This window comes from Antechinus flavipes, chromosome 3 (assembly GCF_016432865.1).
Source record: "Antechinus flavipes isolate AdamAnt ecotype Samford, QLD, Australia chromosome 3, AdamAnt_v2, whole genome shotgun sequence".
Taxonomy (NCBI): domain Eukaryota; kingdom Metazoa; phylum Chordata; class Mammalia; order Dasyuromorphia; family Dasyuridae; genus Antechinus; species Antechinus flavipes.
Genome location: NC_067400.1, coordinates 85,554,401 through 85,573,958, shown reverse-complemented (window position 1 = coordinate 85,573,958; position 19,558 = coordinate 85,554,401). Strand labels below are relative to the sequence as shown.

The 19,558-nt window shown below is 35.6% G+C and overlaps 1 long non-coding RNA gene across 1 annotated transcript; it reads left to right on the top strand.

Moving 5' to 3' along the window:
• Positions 1-15,939: 15,939 nt before the first annotated feature.
• Positions 15,940-19,192, top strand: LOC127553249 (uncharacterized). The gene is made up of 3 exons (XR_007951700.1): positions 15,940-16,102; positions 17,160-17,340; positions 17,976-19,192. It is a non-coding gene; the product is annotated as an uncharacterized LOC127553249 (long non-coding RNA).
• The last annotated feature ends 366 nt before the right edge of the window (positions 19,193-19,558 follow it).

Here is a 19,558-nt window from a genome sequence, read left to right as displayed (position 1 = left end):
GTTGATGGAATGACTGAATGGTTCACTAGTATTAATTACTGAGTTTAGAGTCTTGATTCTTGCTATATTATAGTTAAGAGGTCTATAAGGAAATGCTAATAATCTTGAATTTCAAAACCCTGTGAAATATACATTGATTGTAGACTACAGAATCTGATGCTGAGCAGGGTTTGCATAATTTTATCTCCAATAAAGATAAGAGGAGTTGTATGCCCTGTACTAAGAAAAGGGTAATTGAATTTTTGGCAGCCAGATCAGATGATTCATTTAGAAGTGAGAAAATTTGGCATTCTTAACACAGGTTTTTGCCAGAGGGGTTTAGTTTTTCTCTGAAGTATTTGGCAAAAGCAACAAACCAGCTGTGGACAGAACCCATAGAAACATAATTCTATAATCACTTTTTTTATATAATGGGTTTCTTGATGCAATATTTATGTTCCTATTTCCAAATCTTTTCAGAATCCAGACCTCCGTGGACATTTTCTGGAAAAAAATCAAAAATTGGTTTGTCTAAATTTTTTTTCTTTTATTCTTTTTTCAATCCATGTTCACCACAGAGGCAATCCAGACCATGCAGACACTATAAGTGGTTGTCATTGGATAGGCAAATATATCTCTCATAGGCAAACAAATTTCCCAATAAAAGTTTTCTTTATCAAAGAATTTGTATTCCCACATATGTAAGTGTTCTTACATAGCTTGTTCTTGCCCTACAATTTGGGATGTGGGAGACTAGAAAGATGAAGATGAGGAGGTTAGATCAGGCTCCTCAGAGAGTCAGGCCTGGTTCAACTAGACACTATTTCTTTCAATCTTGACAACTCTCTGCTTCTAAAAGTAACCTATTCCAGACATTCTCATAATATATCAAGTACTTGGAAGGACTACTGCCACTACTCAGGAAATATGAGCAAATAGACATAAAGGGAAGAGGTGGCTCAGTGGAGAAGCTGCTGGATGTACAATAAGGAAAACCTAAGGATTTCTTGCCTCAGAGGCTTACTAGCTCTGTGATCCTCAGCAAGTCAGTTCAAGTCTCTCAGCCTTGATTTCTTCATCTGTAACTATAAAATGGGGATAGTAATTTTGCAGAATTCTTATGGTGAATAAATGAGATAATATATGTAAAAGCTTTTGCAAATCATAAGACTTTATAAATGTTAATTATTATTATGCATTATAACTCTTAGTAACATGAAGCTAAGTCTTCACCTCAGCCTGCTCTTTGGATTAATCCTTCTTTATAAAAAATCTGCCCTCTGACAAATAGTCATGGCTTACTATTGTCTATCTTTTGTAGGAGAGTAAGAAAAGAGACTTTTCCTCCCTTCCTTTTTCCAGCTTCATACTTTTTCTCATGGCTTTCCCCCCTCTTCACCAAATAGCCATCCCCAGGTCTCCCGTTTCTTAGATAAAATGTAGAGACATTTCTATATTTCTCTTATCTTTCAATATAACCCTTCTGTGTAAAATAAATCCCTACCATCTAAATCTGTTCTTTTCCCTCTAGGCTTCTTGGTGTAAAATTGGCAGCACTTGCTAATAAATTATGTGTTTTTACCTAATATGAACATTTTCTTTTATTTAAGTTTATTTCTTCCCATTATTCTCGAGGAGCCTTTTAAACTCCTACCTTGTCCCAGTGGGATTGAGGGGCTTTACTTGCTTTTCAAAGCCGATGATTGGTTTTGTTCAGGGGTCATCTTTACATTGGTGGAGGCAGGAAAGAGAAAAGTCATATTAGGGGGTGCAAGGAGCCTGCCTTTGCTTTGAAATTTTAGTTACATTTGTCATTCCTAGTCTTTCAGTGACATTTCCTTATGCTTAGTCCCTTGGAAAATGTTTAAAAGAACTTCACACTGGCCTCTTTCCATGAGCTCACCATGTCTTTTGTCTTTGGTCTTTTGTTTGTTCAAACTACTCCTGTCAAGGTCACCCAGTTATTTTAATAACTAGTTCCCCATTATTTGTTTTATACCATATGGGAGTAATATTACTTCAGGACTTTTCAATTCTGAAAGAATTTCCCACAGGTGTTTTTCCCTTTCGGGTTGGAATCATTCCAGAGAAGCCCAGCTATCTTCTCCTTGCTCTTTTAAACTCAGTTATTTTTCCTTATAAATGTCATGTGAAATACAATTGTTTGTGTTTTCTCCTCCATTACAATGTGAGCTTCTTGAGAACAATGATTATGTTTTTGCCTTTCTTCTCAGCTCTAACACTTAAAACTGTTTGGCATATAGTAAATATTTAATAAATTTTTGTTGGCTGACTGGGAGATAATGATATTTAAATAAAGAAGAAGATATATTACCAGGACTAACCAGGCCAAAACATCTCTTCCTTGGATATGTACATAGCTCAAGGCATATTTGAGGGCAAGAGGATAGAAGAGAATTTTTTTTTTTTTTTGAAGTGGAGAGAAATGTCCTCTTTGTTGTTCAGAATTCAGACTTGGGCAACTGACCCCCTGAATTGAGCTCTCCATATTTTCTGCTAAAAGAAATAAAAATTGACTTTTCTTTCAAATTTCTTTTCCCTCATCAATCAATAGGAATTAGAAAATAGATTTTCCTAGTCCTAAATGTACCATTTTATAACCCAATGTTCCTTACCAGGGACATACTGTTCTATATCTAGGAGAATAGAGGGGAGATACTGTATAACAGTGTCTTACTGACTTGTAGGGAGCTGGGGCATATACACATGGATAATAATTAACGAGTAATGTACAATAGTAACATAAGAGAAGTCCCCAAGTAATAATAAATAGCACATAGTGAATAACATATTGATGGTATAAACAATGTAGACACCTGGGTAGAAATAGTAGATAGAACCCTGAGCCTGGAGTTAGGAAGATTTGAGTTCAAATCTAGCCCCAGATATTTACTAACTAGGTGATCTCAAGCAATTAATTTGTTTGTCTCAGTATCCTCCACTGTGAAATGGGGATAGTAATAGCACCTCTCTCCCTGTGTTGTTGTGAGGAACAAATTAAATAATATTTGTAAAAACATTTAATCTAGTATCTAGCACATAGTAGCTGCTATATAAATGCTTATTCCCTTGTTGTCATCTTCATATAACAGATGAGAAAAATGAGGCTGAAAGTACTTAAGTAACTCACCCAGGATCATAAGCAATCTAAGGTAAGATTTGTCTTTCTGAAAGTGTAGCAGTCTAAGGAGAGAAAGGAATGGGGAGAAGTAGCTCATGAGTCTTCCTTCTGTAGATGAGACAGGAGTAAAAGACGTTTAGGACAAGGAACATAAGAAGAGGCTTTAAATGGGGGAAATGGTATGAGCAATACTTTCCAAAAGACAGTAAGTAAATTTGTTTTCTTGAAGAGATGCATTCACACAGGGAGTTTTTTTCTTCTAAGATTATTAGCCACTAGACCTTAATCATATTGGTATCATTAAGTTATCTAAAACAGAAAGTAAGAAGCTTAATCTTTAACTTAGCAACCTCAAGCTTTCCTAAATGAGGTCAGGTGCTTTCATTTGGGTATCAGAAAAGACCAGTATTGGCTTGGATAAATTTCTGGGTCTGCTTTTAGCAGTTATGAAATGCAGAAAGGAATGTGGGAACCTATTCTGACCTGTTTGAACTAGATGCAACCATAATTTTGATAGCAACAACTTGGTCTAGGTCACATTGAAAAAAGAAAAAAGTGACCACCTTTTTTATTGATGCCTTTTGTTCTTATATCACAGCTATAAACCCTGCTTCTCACTCATCATAATGCCCAGGGCTTAACACTGTTGATACATAGTAATCACTTAAAAATGTTCATTGACTTGACTCATTATGCCTAGAAAAATTCTTTTCTGACAAAGAAAAATAAGGAAAAACATTTGATATAGTCACTGCAGATAGTACATATATAAATTATTCTATATCTTAACTTTATACTGGGAGTGAGGGGTTTCGTAATCTGTTCTCAGAAATTTTAATTGGTTTATCAATTTCTTAGAGTTTGATTTTATTTTAGTATCTTATCATTTACATCATTGTAGTCATTAGGTTAATTCTGTTTTGCTGTCAGTTCTGCTTCTTTCATTATGAGTCAATTTATTCAAATCTGTGGGTCTTATTTTCATATTGAATTGTGTAATTATTTGTGTGAGAGATTGTGCTAGATAATAATTTTTATTGTAAGTAGGAAGCAAAAGAAGCCCACAACTGTAATGATTTTAAGGGGTGGAGGGGCAGCTAGTTGGTGTAGTGGATAGAGCCCCCCGAAGTCAGGAGGACCTGAGTTCAAATGTGACCTCAAACATTTAACACTTCCTAGCTGTATGACCCAGAGTCACTTAACCCCAATTGCCTCATCAAAAAAACAAACAAATAAATAAATAAAGAGTAAATAAATTCTTTTCATTTTACATTCTATTCACTCTATTAAATTCTGTTTATACACTCTTCACTTAAAATTTCTCAGTTCTTTGATTTGCAGGGATTTTGGAAGTTTTGAGAAAAGCTGAAAAGAGAATTAGGTTTGGGAGGCAATAATGTACAATGTTGAAGTTATATCATAAGCATCATAGAATTTAAAGATGACAAAACACCTAGTCAAAATCTCCTCATTTAATAGATGAAGATACTAAAGCTCAAAGCAGGATGTCTTGACTGAAATCCCCAGTAAGAGATAGAGTAAATCTCCTTTATAAGCACTCAGTGTAATAAAATCATGTGTAGTAGGACACAACTTTTATTTCAACTCACAGAAAATAGTAGTGGCAGAAAAGATTCACAGAAGCTCTAAAAGAGATATAAAAACAACAAACAAACAAGCATATAAAGCACCTACAGTAGTCTTTAAATTCCCCCCCTAAAGGAAAGCGAACTTGGAGTTGCCAGCAGTGCAACATTGACATTTTAGTGAGTCCCAGATGGGCCACCCTTCTTATGGCTTAAGAAAAATCAAGGTCTTCTATACCCCTCCCAACAATTTTTGTCTCAGGTGAAAAAATCTCTAGGTTCTATTCTGTTCTGGTAGAACCTTTAAAATATAAAAGGGACATAAAGAATAATTAGTATCCATTAGCAGAAATGAACAAGAAGAGAGATTGACCACCAAAAGGAGAAAGCATTAGACAAATATGCATTGAGATCATAATAACCTTCATATTTAAGGAATCGTTGCTTCAAGGAGAATTACTTTTTTAGGTATGACTTTTATTTTTTTTTATGAATTTGCATTTTATAAAGCATTTTCTTCACAATTTTGTAATGACTGTAGGAAAAATAGTATTATTCCCATTTTACAGGTAGGGAAACTGATTTTTGGAAGTTGAGTGATTTGTTTGAAGTGAAAATTAGTAGGAAAGGTTGTGAACCAGCACTGACCCAATCTGACAATAAAGGAAACAATTCTTTAAGCCCATCTTAGTGCTTCCCCAAGAGCATATAAGACAAAGATCCTATCCCCATGAATAGAAAATGAAAAAGATTGTCTTCTTTATTTTCTTCAAGTTCTACAATAAAGAAAGGAAATTATCTACTGCAAATAACTCTATTTTCATTCCTTACTTTTGAGGGTCTCTGGAAAAATCTCTTGCTTTGGACTGGAGTAGAGATCTTAGTTGTGGTATAGTGGAATGAGCCTTGCCATTGGAACCCTAGAACATAGAATCTTACTCTGACACTCAGCCCCTATGTGACCTTTGGCCTCAATATCCTGCTCTATAAAAAGTGAAGATTGGACTAGATCACCTCTGAGATCCTTTCAACTTCTAGGTGATATTATTACACTAAAGAACTTGGAAATGATGATGACTGTGTTGCAAGGTTAGCAGCAATCCTTGATCACACCTTTAGATCCATTTCCTGTTCTCTTGAGAAGGCCTGTGCCAGAGGTCATAGGTCTCTGATAAGCTTTTTTGAAAAATTATAAAACTTTATAACCATCAACAAGGACAAATAACCAAATAAACTCATAAAATAAAGAATAAAATCATATTTAAAACAATAAACTGACAAATTATTCTAATTTATTATAAGGAAATATGTAAAAGTAAAATTTTTAAAAATCATAATTTAATATTTCCTTTGGGAAACTTCCCCAGCAATTTACACTCACAGATTAGGTTTCCCAGAAAGTGGCTGTTTCTACTCTTGGAAGTCAAAAGTAACTCTGTTGGACTATACTTCAAACATTGTACACTCAAGTCCCTACTTAGGTGCTTCCCATTAACAATAGTCTAAATTAGCTCTTAAAGGCATTTATTTACTCAAATAGCAATTCAAGGACAATTGGCACTGAGCTTCCTCCTTTAAAAATTCTTCAGTGCACTTTGCCATAAATACATATAGCAATGTTGTAATGAGATAAGTTGGCTCAAACTTATAATACAACCAGGCACTCATGTAGCCTATACATGTGACAAAGGATAACTTACCTAGAACTGAGGTCCTGGAAGTCTTTTCTCTCTTCATAAAGCCCTCACAGCTTCTCCAGGGGGGAACCATAAGTATCATGCTTCCTGAAGCTTCCTTCTTTAGATATCTGTTGAGTCGTCTAACTAAATTCCAACTATTACTCTGCAGGCTTCCCAGGACAGACATTTTACAACTCACAGTGCTACCTGGATACTTCCATCTTGGGATGCCCATTTAGCTAAGATCAGGAAAGAACAAAGATTAAAAGTGGCCATGTGCTCATAACCTCATTTGCAACTGCCTTCCCCCTATACCTCATCTAACCAACTTTTAGGACCAACTGGAAGAATTGATGAATGACCCAAGGAAAAATCAAGTTGTTGTCTTGAACAGCATATTGCCACTGGACCAGAGTGCCACTGGCTCCAGAGGAGAGAGGGAAGCTGATGACTTTGCATAGTTCTTCCTCACTTAAACCTTGCAAGTCATGACAGCACTTATCTGACATTATGGTCCCTTTTGAGGACAAAGGACAAACTGTCCACTTAGAGTCCTCGTGCTTCTCTGTACTTTTTAATGTGTAAATCAATAACTTTAATAATAAGTAAATAAATAACTGTTAATAATAAATAAATGTTTTATGTTTTGATCTTTATGAGCCTAAGGGGTTATAATAGCAAACTAATAGCTGCCCTTGGGAGAGTACCAGGTAACAATATCTCTAAGTTCCACAAGGATATAAAAGAGAAATAAGAAGAGAAGTGAAAGATCTCCAAGGAGTATCTAGTCCCTTCATGTCAAGAGGGACTCTCTGACCCCAGGGGCTACTTTATACAGTATTATAGGCATACTCCATATATAATTCATGTGTGTGTTGTGATTCTGCTTTGTATCACTTAATAGAAGACATAGCACACTTTATGGCAAAATATCCCACTACATTAATAAATCACTCTTCAATCATTCCCCCACTGTTACTCACATAGATTAATTCCAATTAAAAAATATACATATATATGTATGTATTTCATACACATACATGCACATAAAATAAAGTCCCTAAGAATCCTTTTGTTCAGAGAGATCTTTTTTTTGTTCTAGTGATATTTTCAGTCTATAATTCTAATAATGTGATCATTAGATCCAAGAGTAACTTTTACTGTATATTGCTAGGTTGATTTCCACCTGACCTTTGGCTTTGTTTTCCTTTCTATGCAGTTATAATTATTGTGTACATTGTTCTGGTGGTATTGATTTCACTTTGTATTCCTGATGTTCATGACTTTAGAACTGTACTTAAGAGGCTACCAAGTCCAGGCCTCTCATTTTACAAATGAGGAATCTGAGGCCCTGGGAGATGAAATTATTTGCCCAATTTCTCACAGGTAGTAAAGATCATAAATGGAATCTGAACCCAAGACCTCTATTTCCAGGACCATTATTCTTCTAGTGTAGCATGCTGACTTCATGTAAGTCTTCCTGGACTTTTCTGTATTCTTCATATTTAGAACTTTTTTATAATTCATAATATTTCTAATTAGTGAGTTGATTAGGGCACTGAAAGGTGTGGTGATGGATGGTAGTAGAAGTAATAGGAGGAGGAACAATAGGAAGAGAAGGAGGAGCAGGAGAATGAAAAAGAGGAATAGTAATGATAGGAGGAGAAAGAGGAGGAGGAATGGTAGGGGGAGGAGGAGAAAGAAGAATATTAGGAGGAGATTAAGGAAGATGAGGAGAAGGAATTAGGAGGAGGGGAGAATGAGGAGGAAGAGGAGGAGGAATAGTGGTAATAGGAAAAGGAGGAAGAGGAATAGGAAGAGGAGGAATAGTAGTAGTAGGAGCATAAGGAAGAGTAATAATAGGAGGAAGAGAATAAGGAGGAGAAGGAAGAATAGTAAGAGGAGGAGGAAGAGTAGAAGCAGGAGGAGGAGGAAAATGAGGAGAAGGAAGAAAAGGAATAGTGGGAGGAGGAGGAAGAGAAGAAGGAAGAAGAGGAAGAGTAGAACAATAGCTAGTATTTGTATAATGTCCTAAGGTTTGCAAAGCACTTTACAAATATTATTTCATTTGATTCTCATAACAACTCTGAAGTGGATGCTATAATTATTATTCCCTTTTTACAAACAAGAAAACTGAAGTTTAGAAAAGTTTAAATGACTTGCCCAGCATCACATAAGTAGCATGTCTGAGAATTAGGACATAAATCCAAGATAACCTGACTGCAAGATCTAAATTCCATCTTGCCATTATATCAAATCTCCAGTATAATTATATTATACACTAATCTTTTATAATTCATTTAGCTGTTTTCTGTTTGTTGGACATAATAGGTTGTTTCCAGGTTTTTGTTATGTTATAATTAAAGCAACTGAATAACATATAAATAAATTCTTTTTTCTTTTGATATCTTAAAATTTGTTATTATGAACTGGACAAACATCTACAAACATGGATGTTTCCATATTCAGAAAATAGATAAGGAAGACAGAATTACTTGGAACAATGAAACTTTATTTTATACAGTTTATTTTATATATGTATATATATATATATATATATATATATATAACATATATATATATATACATATACATGTATATGAGTACCAACATTGATCTACTTGTCTGTTTCCTGAACTTTATTTTGCTCTCTTTTCTGTGTATTATTTAAATGTTTCATTGACACTTTTTCTTTTCTTTGAATTGCTGTAATTATTCCTATATTGCCCTTAACCCTTCCCCTTTCCCAATAAAAGCTCTATTTTGTAACAAGTATAGTCTAACAAAAAAATCACACATTAGTCATGTTTGATAATGTGTGTCTCATTCTGCCCCTCTCATCCATTACCTCTCTACCAAAAAGTGAAAAATATGCTTCATCATCAGTCTTCTGGAGACATTATTGGTCATTACATTGTTCAGAATTCTTATGCCATTCAAAGTTTTTTTTTTCTCTCATTATATTATTGTACACATATTGTTACTCACTTCACTTTGCATTACTTCATTCAAATCTTCCCAGAATTTCCTTAGAACCATTCCTTATAACATTTGTCATCAGAATTCATATATTCTAATTTGTTCAGATACCTCCTAAATGATGGTCACTCACTTTGCTTCCAGTTCTTTCCAAGTGACTTCTCTTATTTGTCACTGAATACTATACTTGTTATTTCCTCCATTAGAAGGTAAGCTTCTGGAGACCATTAACTTTTTTCTCCTATTTATATCCCCTAACAGTTAGATAGTGCTTGGCACATATGTAAGACTTGGTAAAGGCTTTTCATTCAGTCAGCCTTTTGGCACAACAAAAAATGCTGCTATAAATATTTTTTGTATATTTGGGTCCTTTCCTTCTGTCTGATTTTTTTTGGAGGGGGTAGAGTAGGAGTAATATTATACACCCTCTCCCAGGCAAGTTAATTTTTCCTTTAAAAGTAATCAGCCAGGGGTTATCTAGATGGTACAGTGGATAGAGCACCAGCCCTGAAGTCAGAAGGACCTGAGTTCAAATTCGATCTCCTAACTGTGTGACCCTGGGCTGAAGTCACTTAACCCCAATTGCTCAGGAAAAATATGGTAATGAGGCCATTCTTCGATTTTGGTTGGTTTAGGGGATTAAGGTTTCAGGGTGATGACATCACTTCCTGGTTATCTGAGTACAAAACATCCTGATATTTAATGTTTAATGACAAGTAACTGAGGCAAGGAAGTGTAATTCAGTTGAATCAGCTTGAGGTGACTTCAATGCCAATCCTTCTTGAATATCTTCCAGCTATTTATAAGTAAACCACTTTTTATACCTGTGAAATGTCTCATTTTGTTCTAGTGTCAAACCTAAATTACAAAGGGATTGATCTGAATCAGACTAGCTCAGAACAGAATAGATGCCTAGGATTGATATTATTAACTCAAAAGGAGTACATAGCACAGTGTAACGACTTTTTATCAGTTGGTCCAAATGACCAATGCATAACTCTACCAACAGTATATTAATATGCCTGTCTGTCAGAGTCCATATCCTTTCTAACAATTCTACTCTTCTTTTTTTTTAAATAATATTTGTAGTCTGATAAGTATAAGATAAGACTCTCAAAGTTGTTTTAATGTGTTTTTTTCTTATTAGTAATTTAAAGAGTTTTTCATCTGGCAGGTGATACTTTACTTCTTTTGAAAACTGCTTGTTCTTATCCTCTGATCAATTACCTTTGTGGTAATGACTCCTGTATTTATATATTTGAATCATTTCCAATAAACTTTGGATGAAAAACACTATCTGAATCCAGAGAGAGAACTATGGAGACTAAATGTAAATCAGCACATGCTATGTTCACTTTTTTTCCTTTTCTTCCATTTTTTTCTTCTCATGATTTTTCCCTTTTATTCTGATTTTTCTTTTCCAACATGATTTATAAGGAAATGTGTAAAAAAAAAATGAATGCATATATATAATCAGAAAAAAATGTGCAAAAAAATTCTTTTTACACAAACAAAATCAATGCAGCTAATATTAGAAGGAAAGCTGGAAAAATGTTTATAGCAAGTATTGCTGATAAAGACCTCTATGTTCATATTGATAGAGAATTGATTCAAATTTGTAGGAATAAAGCTATTCTTCACTTGATAAATAGTCAAAGGGTATGAACAAGCAATTTCAGAGAGAGAAATAAAACTGTCATTAGTCATTTGAAAAAATGTTCTAAATCAGTATTGATTAGAGGAATGCAAATTAAAAGAATTTGAAATATCATGTCACATCTATCAAATTGGCTAACAGAAAAAGAAAATGAAGAATCTCTTTCCATATAATTGTCTTTTTTCATTTTTATAAAAAATGTTTTGTAACTATACTAATATATTTCCTGTGTTTCTTGGTAGGTGATCCTCTAGATATTTTATATATTTTATTGTTATTTTGAAAGAAATTTTTTTCTATTTCTTCCTGTAGGTTTTATTGGTAATATACAGAAAGATTAATTATTTTTGTGACTTTATTTTATATCCGTATGTTGAGATGTGAGAAATGAGGGTTAAGAGATCCCCTGACAGCAATGGGGTCCCCTGGCCAATATTATAGGCTTTGTGAAAGAATTCACAATCCAGAATTAATACAGAGGAGGTTTGAGGCAAAAAGTGGATTTATTTCACTGAGAAAACAACTTTCTCAGTGGGACAAATCCTGAAAGGATTTTTAGCAAAGGTAGGTTTTTAGCATTTTTACTAAAATGGGTTTATACTGAGAAGAACCAACTTCTCAGTGGGCTTTCCTGATTAGGAATTGGCAAAAGTTTGGGGTTCAGCCTTTTATTATATTGGGTTTTTGTGGCCCTGAGCCCCAGAAGGGCCTTCCATACAGGAGTTCAAAGGGACTAAGATTGTCAATAAAGACCAAAAGCAACTTGAAACCTCTGCAAGAAGTCTATTTGCCAATCTTCCCCTGGGTATGTGCCCCTTCACTGAATAGGTGTCAGGAGAGGGGGAGGTCTAACAGCTTCTTCAGGATTTACTTGGGCACAAACTGGGCAGGCCTGGCAGACCTATTTGATTGTTGCTCCCAGCTTGTGACCAGTAAAATTGCATTTCACAAGGGATTGAAGAGCATTTCTGCCTAAGTGTGTAGCCTGATGAAAACCAAAAATAAGTTTCCACTGACTTTCCTCTGAAATTAAAAGTTGGTTTGAGGGTGTTTGAAACCAGCCAGAAGGAGAAAGGGTGTATTTCCTTTCTTTCCATATAGTTCCATGAGCATGCAAAATATGAAAAGCATATTTAGAATCAGTATAGATGTTCACTCTCATTTCCTTCCCCAGTTCCACAGCTAGAAGGGCTGTAGCAAAAAAGACTCTTAAGGCAAGAGAGCCATTCTAGGGAAACTGAGAAGTAGGCAACTGGGTTGGCATCAAGTCCCAAACTTTGAGTTAAGACCCCAGGACCTGGTCCTGCTTTTCATCTACATACAGAGTGAAAGGCTTTTCTAAATTAGATAGAGCCAGATCAGGAGCAAAAGTCAGTTTGGCTTTTAAGGTAAAATTAAGGGTTTTTATGGCTGCATCTAGGAAAGCCTCTTGGATGGGACTGCAGATCAAGATAAGACTGCAATTAAGCAGCTTGAAATCTCTTAAATCTTTAGCTAGTGCTAAAAGTTTGTGCTTAAGAAATTTCTCAATCTTGACTAAGACTGAAGTGGCTCACCCAGGAATTTCTTGGTCCCAGACAGAGGAATTTGTTTTCTTCCAGATTTCAGAGGGAATATGCGAGGGCTTTGAAAGCAGCACAAAAAAGCTACCTGGAGGTCTGAGAAGAGAAAATTGGGTCCTCAATTTTACCATTAAATCATGCCCCAATAAGGGCGCAGGATAGGAGTGAATAATAAGAAACAAATGTTTAAACAACAGGTCACCAAACTGGCAGGGCAGAGGGAAAATCTCAAAACAATTCTTAAGTTTCCCTTCAGTCCCCATTCTATGGGGGGAGTGGGGATTGAGACCAGAGTGCCAGAGCAAGGTGGAAATAAAAGTCCCTGTATCAAAAAGAAATTCAATGGACTTACTGAGCACATGTGGGTGTTGGGCTGTTCTGGTGGAGTGAGGGGGGAGCTTGACCAAGCCTCGAACTCCTGCTGGAGGGCAGGGCATTGGAGGGACAGTTTGTCCCCTATAGGCAGTCTCTCTTTCATTGTCCCTCCTGGTTGCACTCAGGGCTAGGACTGAGGAGTTTCCTAGGACAGTTTCGAGCTCCCAATCTGGGAGAGATTTGGCATTGAAAAAGGTGCCTGTACCCTGAATGTCTCTCCCTGAGAGTCTGCTGCTACTCTCAAAGGGCAGAAGTTAGAAGGGGTGGCTGAATCAGGATCCTGAGAAAGAGAAAAAGGGGTCCCACTCTTTGTATCAGAGGAATTGAGGAATGGAAGTAGGGAAGTCTCAGGATCTGGTTCAGGGGGTGAGGGGGACAGTTAAAGAAATATTGTCGGATATAAGGTCCTGTCTTTAGTAAGGAGGTGGTTTTGAAAGGGATTCAGAGGCCTCCTGATAAGGACTGCATAGGGGTGCAGAGGAGGGATCCTGTGTCCCTAGAAGAGCAGGAAGGAGGGGGTTATTTAAAAGGTTAGTATCTAATTTTGATTTTTCTCCAGCATCCTGCAGTGCTGTTTTAATTTATGGGGTTTTTTTGTTTTGTTTTGTTTTGAGATCTTTTAAGCCAAATTTCTCTGTTTAAAAGACACCCTAAGGGAAAATCCTTAGGAATAGAGACAGAAGTAGACTGTGCCATTTTTTTCCCCACAAGTCTGATTTTCCTAGATTCTATAGTACCTCATCCTCCCAGGCATCCCTGGAGAAGGAGAGAGGTGACAGAAGTTCTCTGATTAAGGGGACTTCTATTAAAAATGCAAGAATTCCCAGTCTTGGTGTTCCCAGCCAAGGAATTCTGCTTGAGTGTAGCACTTCCGACAGCCCAAATCTTCCCAGGTGTTCAGGTATCCCAGCTATAGAATAGACAACAGTAAGAGGTTTACCTTGGCCAAAATTTTGGGATCCCTGTAACAAGCCACCAAAAGTTGAGGTGTGAGAAATGAGGGTTAAGAGACCCCTGATAGCAATAGGGTCCCCTGACTAGTGTTGCAGGCTTTGTGAAAGAATTCACAATACCGAATGAATACTAGTGAGGTTTGTGGCAAAAATGGATTTGTTACACTGAGAAAATAACTTTCTCAGCAGCCAAATTCTGAAAGGATTTTTAGCAAAGATAGGATTTTTAGCAAAGATGGGTTTACATGGAGAAGAACCAATTTCTCAGTGGTCTTTCCTGATTAGGAATTGGCAAAATTTTGAGGTTTAGCTTCCCCCCCAAAAAAATCAAGGTGAACACAGTTTACATCACTTCTACTCTACTGAAGTCTGTTTAAATTAAATTTTACTTGAAGTTCTGGAGTTCTTTTAATTAAACCATCATGAAATCTGCAAAAAAAATTATTGCAGTTTTGCTGGGGTTTTTTTTTACTGTAGTGCCAAGCTAATGATAGGGATATATGGTTATACTTAGTTTGAGACTTCATTATCTGCCTCTTAATTTCACTTATCCTGGAATGGAAAGTTGGTCAGAGAGCAACTCCTTCCTCTCCCCGTACATCCCAGCACATGTAAAAAGAAGGGCTTGAACTATGTTCTATGTAAGGTCCCTTTTAACTCTAAATCTGAGACCATGATTTTTCTTACTCATTTTTTTCTTCTTTTCTTTTGAAAATATATTTTACTGATTTGTACATTGTCTAAATTCCCCCTTCCATTTCTTTCTTTCTCCCCATAAAGAGTGATTCCATATAACAAGAACTTTTTTAAAGAAAAAGAAGAGGAAAACATCAGCACACTGATCAATACTTGAACAAATCTGATCATATATGAAATATTCTGTACCTGTGGACTCCACTCTTACCTCCCGCATCTCTTTTAACTTAAAACCATTTTAATTAGATTTGCAAAATTCAAGCAAACACATGTTTACAAGCCATTTCTAGGTGTACTTACTTCATCCTTGGTTAGGAGCCCATCATTCTTGTATTGTCCTTCTGCAGATTAAAAAAATCAAATAATTTGAGATTTGCAGAGATAGTAATTGCTTATAAAAATTCCCTGCTTATAAAAACAAAATTAGTCATCACTCTGTAACAGAGAATTTAGGGATATGGAGCTATGGTTTGCAGAAATTAATTTCATAAACTTTACAGCTTACTATAAGTCCAGATTCTAATGTTTATCCTATCTCTATGATTTTGGGTTTATTGTGTTGCTGCAAACAACACAGCAAATATGCCACACCATACACACACACACACACACACACACACACACCATTGTCATCATCATCATCATCATTGCTAAGCATTTTGCCAATGCTCTTGAAGTGCAGGACTATTTATTGTATTTCATGCTTCTGGTATTTTAATGACATCTCATGATCCATAAACAGACTGACCTTGTAATTTTCAACACTAGCATTGCTGTTATTTAATACAAATGGTATTTTCAAGTAACCATATTTTCCTAGGGATGACATATATTTCACAACTGGAATAGTTAGATGATTCCATCTGTTAGCATATTTGAACTTACATTTGAAAAATACATAAATTTTTTTTCCTTATCTTTTTGAGTCTGGACCAATAGTTTCATCTGTTTGGGTGGTGATCTCCTTATGTGGAAACTTACTTTTCTATTGCAAATGAGCTACTCATCTATAATTTAAAGCTTCAAAGAACTAATGAGGGTAAGGAGAGGAAGAGATGGAGAGATTAAGTGAGTGATTTGTCTATGATTACCTAGATAATAGTTGTTAGATGTAGAATTGAAACTCAGGTCTTTCTGATAGAGTTGCATAAAAATGAGTCGAGTGTCTTAACCTTTAAAAATAAGTTACTTTTGCCATTTGTTTTCATGATGTCCCATTTCAAATAAGTCTTCATGATAGGAATGCTAATCTAAAAGAAGTTTATTTATGTATTCAGGACTTCTTTTTCTTTATATCTATATTTATATACATAAATTTTTGTTTGCAGATGATTGTGCATTCCATACACCCTCCGAAGCTGAGATGCAACAAAGTATGGATCGATTCTCTGCTTCTTGTGCTAATTTTGACCTAACAAAACACCAAGAAGACACAGGTCCTCCATCAGCCAACACTACACTATCCATATGTGGAACCATCAGTTCCAGAAAATGGTGAAGTTTTAAATGCTGTGGATAAGTTCTCTTATTTTGACAATATACTTTCCATAGAGTCCACATTGATAATGGGATTGACACATGTATTATTAGAGCTAGCTCAGTGTTTGAGAGACTCAGAAGGAAAGTGTGGCAGAAGAGAGATATTAGACTGACTGTCAACTAGAGATCTACAGAGCCATTGTGCTGACCTCATTGTTGTATGCCTCTGAACCCTGGCAGTCTACCAGCTCCATGCTAGGAAACTGAATCGCTTCCATTTGAATTGTCTTAGGAAGATCCTGAAGATCATCTGGCAGGATAAGATAAGACACTGAGGTCCTTTCTCCATCTAAACTGCCAAACATTTCAACTTTACTGCAGGGAGCACAACTCTGTTGGACTGGCCCCATTGCTCAAATGCCAAATGTATACTTGCCAGAAAGATTATTTTATGGAGAACTCACCTAGGGCAAGGGCTCACAAGAAGGTCAGAAAAAGCAATGCAAGGTACCTCTTAAGAATTTTAGAATTGATTTTGAAACATGGGAGACACTGGCACAAGACTGCTCAGTATGGTGTGCCCTCACCAGAAAAGGTACTGTGCTCTGTGAGCTAGCAGAATTGAATTAGCTCAGAAGAAACGCAAAATGCCCAAAGTTAGAGAAGCCATCTCAAATGTTCAGAGGGTCTTTTTGTGTCCAACCTGTGGCAGAACATTCGGAACTCCTATTGGTCTGATCTGCCACAGAGTTGGCTAACATAGTGATATCATTTTGGTCCTCTTCAAGAACGAGGACAACTGACCAACTAACATAATTATAAATTAGGGCAGTATTTAAAAGGTCAAAAAGTACAGAAGCATTCCCTGGATTAATCAGTAACTTCCACGTGAGGGTATAATCACTCCTTTTCAGGGAAGTAGAGAAAAGGAAAGATGGTGCTAGAGATTGTATCCAGGTGCCTAGAAAATGAAAAGCAGAAACAGATGAGTTCCTAATGACACTGAAGACTGTAGACCCCAACTTTTTTGGTGATAAGTTATCTAATCATTCATTGTTTTTCTGCTTTACAGGACAAAGTTGGCATTGATTCATTCCACGGGAATGTCTTTGTTACTCAAGCCATTGTAACAAAGATTGGCCTTGATCTGTCCTTTGGAAGGATGGAGATTGCCTGGAAAATCCTATACCTCATTTTTCTTCACTCCCAGTTAATCATAAATAAAGCTTGCACATGCAGTCTTAGGATGTCAGGTATGGCTGCTGCCTGGACTGTTAGTTGATTAATTTATTTATTGAGTACATATTAAATTCAAAGCCTCCTTTAAAAATATTTTTTAAATGTTACATTACCTTATGCTTTTATATCAAAATCAATTCCCTTTGAATCAGTCTTTCTTTCTCCTTTTCCTCCTTCCTCCATCAAACCCTTCCTTGTAACAAAAAACTCCAAAAAACATTAAGCAAGAATGACTGATACCACAACTATGTCTAATGGTATATACTGCATTTCATACCTCCAGTCTTCTTTATCTCTACTGAGAGAAGGCAGGGGTGTTTCATTTTTAATTTTAAAGAGTCAGAATTGGATTCAGAGCACATTTTAAACTGAAAACTCTAAGTAATATTGGGTAGATTTATATAACGATAGCCTCAGGAGTTTTTAGCCAGGGCATAAAAATGTGCTTTAAAAATAATTTGATAACCATACTTTATTGTAATTGATTTCTTTTATAATGTTAAATATTTTATTTTATTTATAAGGAGGAAATGTTTTTGGCTGTTGTTTTTGTTTGGCCCATGTAGCTTATATATGATCCACATAATGTAACTTGAAAGGAGGCAAGGATAGATGTTTCTAATATCTCTTCTTCCTACCTTTTTTGAAGGAAAACCCATTCCTACCTTGAAGGAAAGCAGAAGGTTGTGACCAGAGGCTGACTACCCTGCTTCTTCAGAGAGAAGGGATGCTGGGCTAGAATTATACATCTGCTTCCTAAAATATTGTTGCGTTTGAATAAGTACATAAGTAGTTCAATCTGATGTCTGTAACATAGCAAACTTGAGATAAGGACATGAAAGGGATTGCCAACTTCTTTATATATCAGCTTCTTCCCAGACTCTTTTTCTTTTGTTGTTGTTATTTGTCCTTCACTTTCTTTTTTTTTTTTTTTTTTTTACTATTTTTGTTTTTCATAGTTACACTTAAAACAATTTTTTTACATTCCTTTTTTAAAACTTTACGTTTTAGATTCTCTCCCTTCCTTCCTCCCACCCCCACTCATTGAGAAAGCAAAAGTGAAGTTGTGGAAAACATTTCCATAAAACAGATTCTTTCTCCTTTCATGGAATCAATGTCTTATTAGACAAAATACATTTTTTTTCTATTTGGCTTTTACCAATTTTACGTCATGTAGCTAAGGGGGTACTAAGTAAATAATGAGGAGAATGTCCCATACAATTGGTCGTTTGAGCTGAGGATTACATGTATGTTATCCTGAAAAGGGACCATAGACTTCACAAGATGGCTACAGAAGTTCATAACATAGAAAAGTTAACCCTTCCATGCTTCATTCTTAAATATAGTGAACCTTTTATAATATTTAAGTCATTGGGGGGAAAAAAAAAACTCATGCTCTTATTTTATTTTGAATAGATATGCCTGGCACTCAGGAAGCATGTAATAAATAGATTTTTGTGTGTGTTTCAAGGACTGGCCTTCACATCCATTCATGCTTACAGAAAACATTTAAATTAAACCATTGGAATCTATTTGATTCTCAGTAACAGATTACACTGATTTTTCACCTTCGATGAATTTTTAGTCACAATTTTAACCTGAGAACAATAACTTGAATTTGTATAGTACTTTATGATTACAGAATGTTTTGTATGCATCATGTTAACTGATCATAGGATTTAGAGTTGATAAGACCCTTAGAGATCATCTTAAACTATTTTGCTGATAAAGAAACTGAGGCCTAGGAAACTTAAACTCACTGACTCTAAACTTAATGCTCTTTCTACTCCATCATGCTTCCTAGATGATAAACCTCTGTTAATATTCAATAAATAAACTGAAAATATCAATGGATAATAATTAAAAGATCTGGGATCATTACTATAAGGCCTTTCTTTTACTATTTAATTCAGGGCAAATGTCCTCTTTGGAATATGTCCTATGACATACCCATTCACTCATATAGTATAATTGAAGAGCACCAGGAACATTCCCAGGTTAGCAATAACTCTCCTCTCCAGGTATAGACTGACTGAAATTTCATCTTTAGAGATTCATTCCTTCAAGTTCTGAAGAAAAGAGTAAGTTAAAATGCAAATACTTCTGGCTAAGTGACATAAGAAATTAATCCCCTTCCCCCCAAGGAAAAAAAAAAAAGAAAAAGAAACTAATTCCCTCAGGTAAGAGACTTACCAAATTTAGGAATGTGAGGCAGCTTAAGAGCATAGGTAA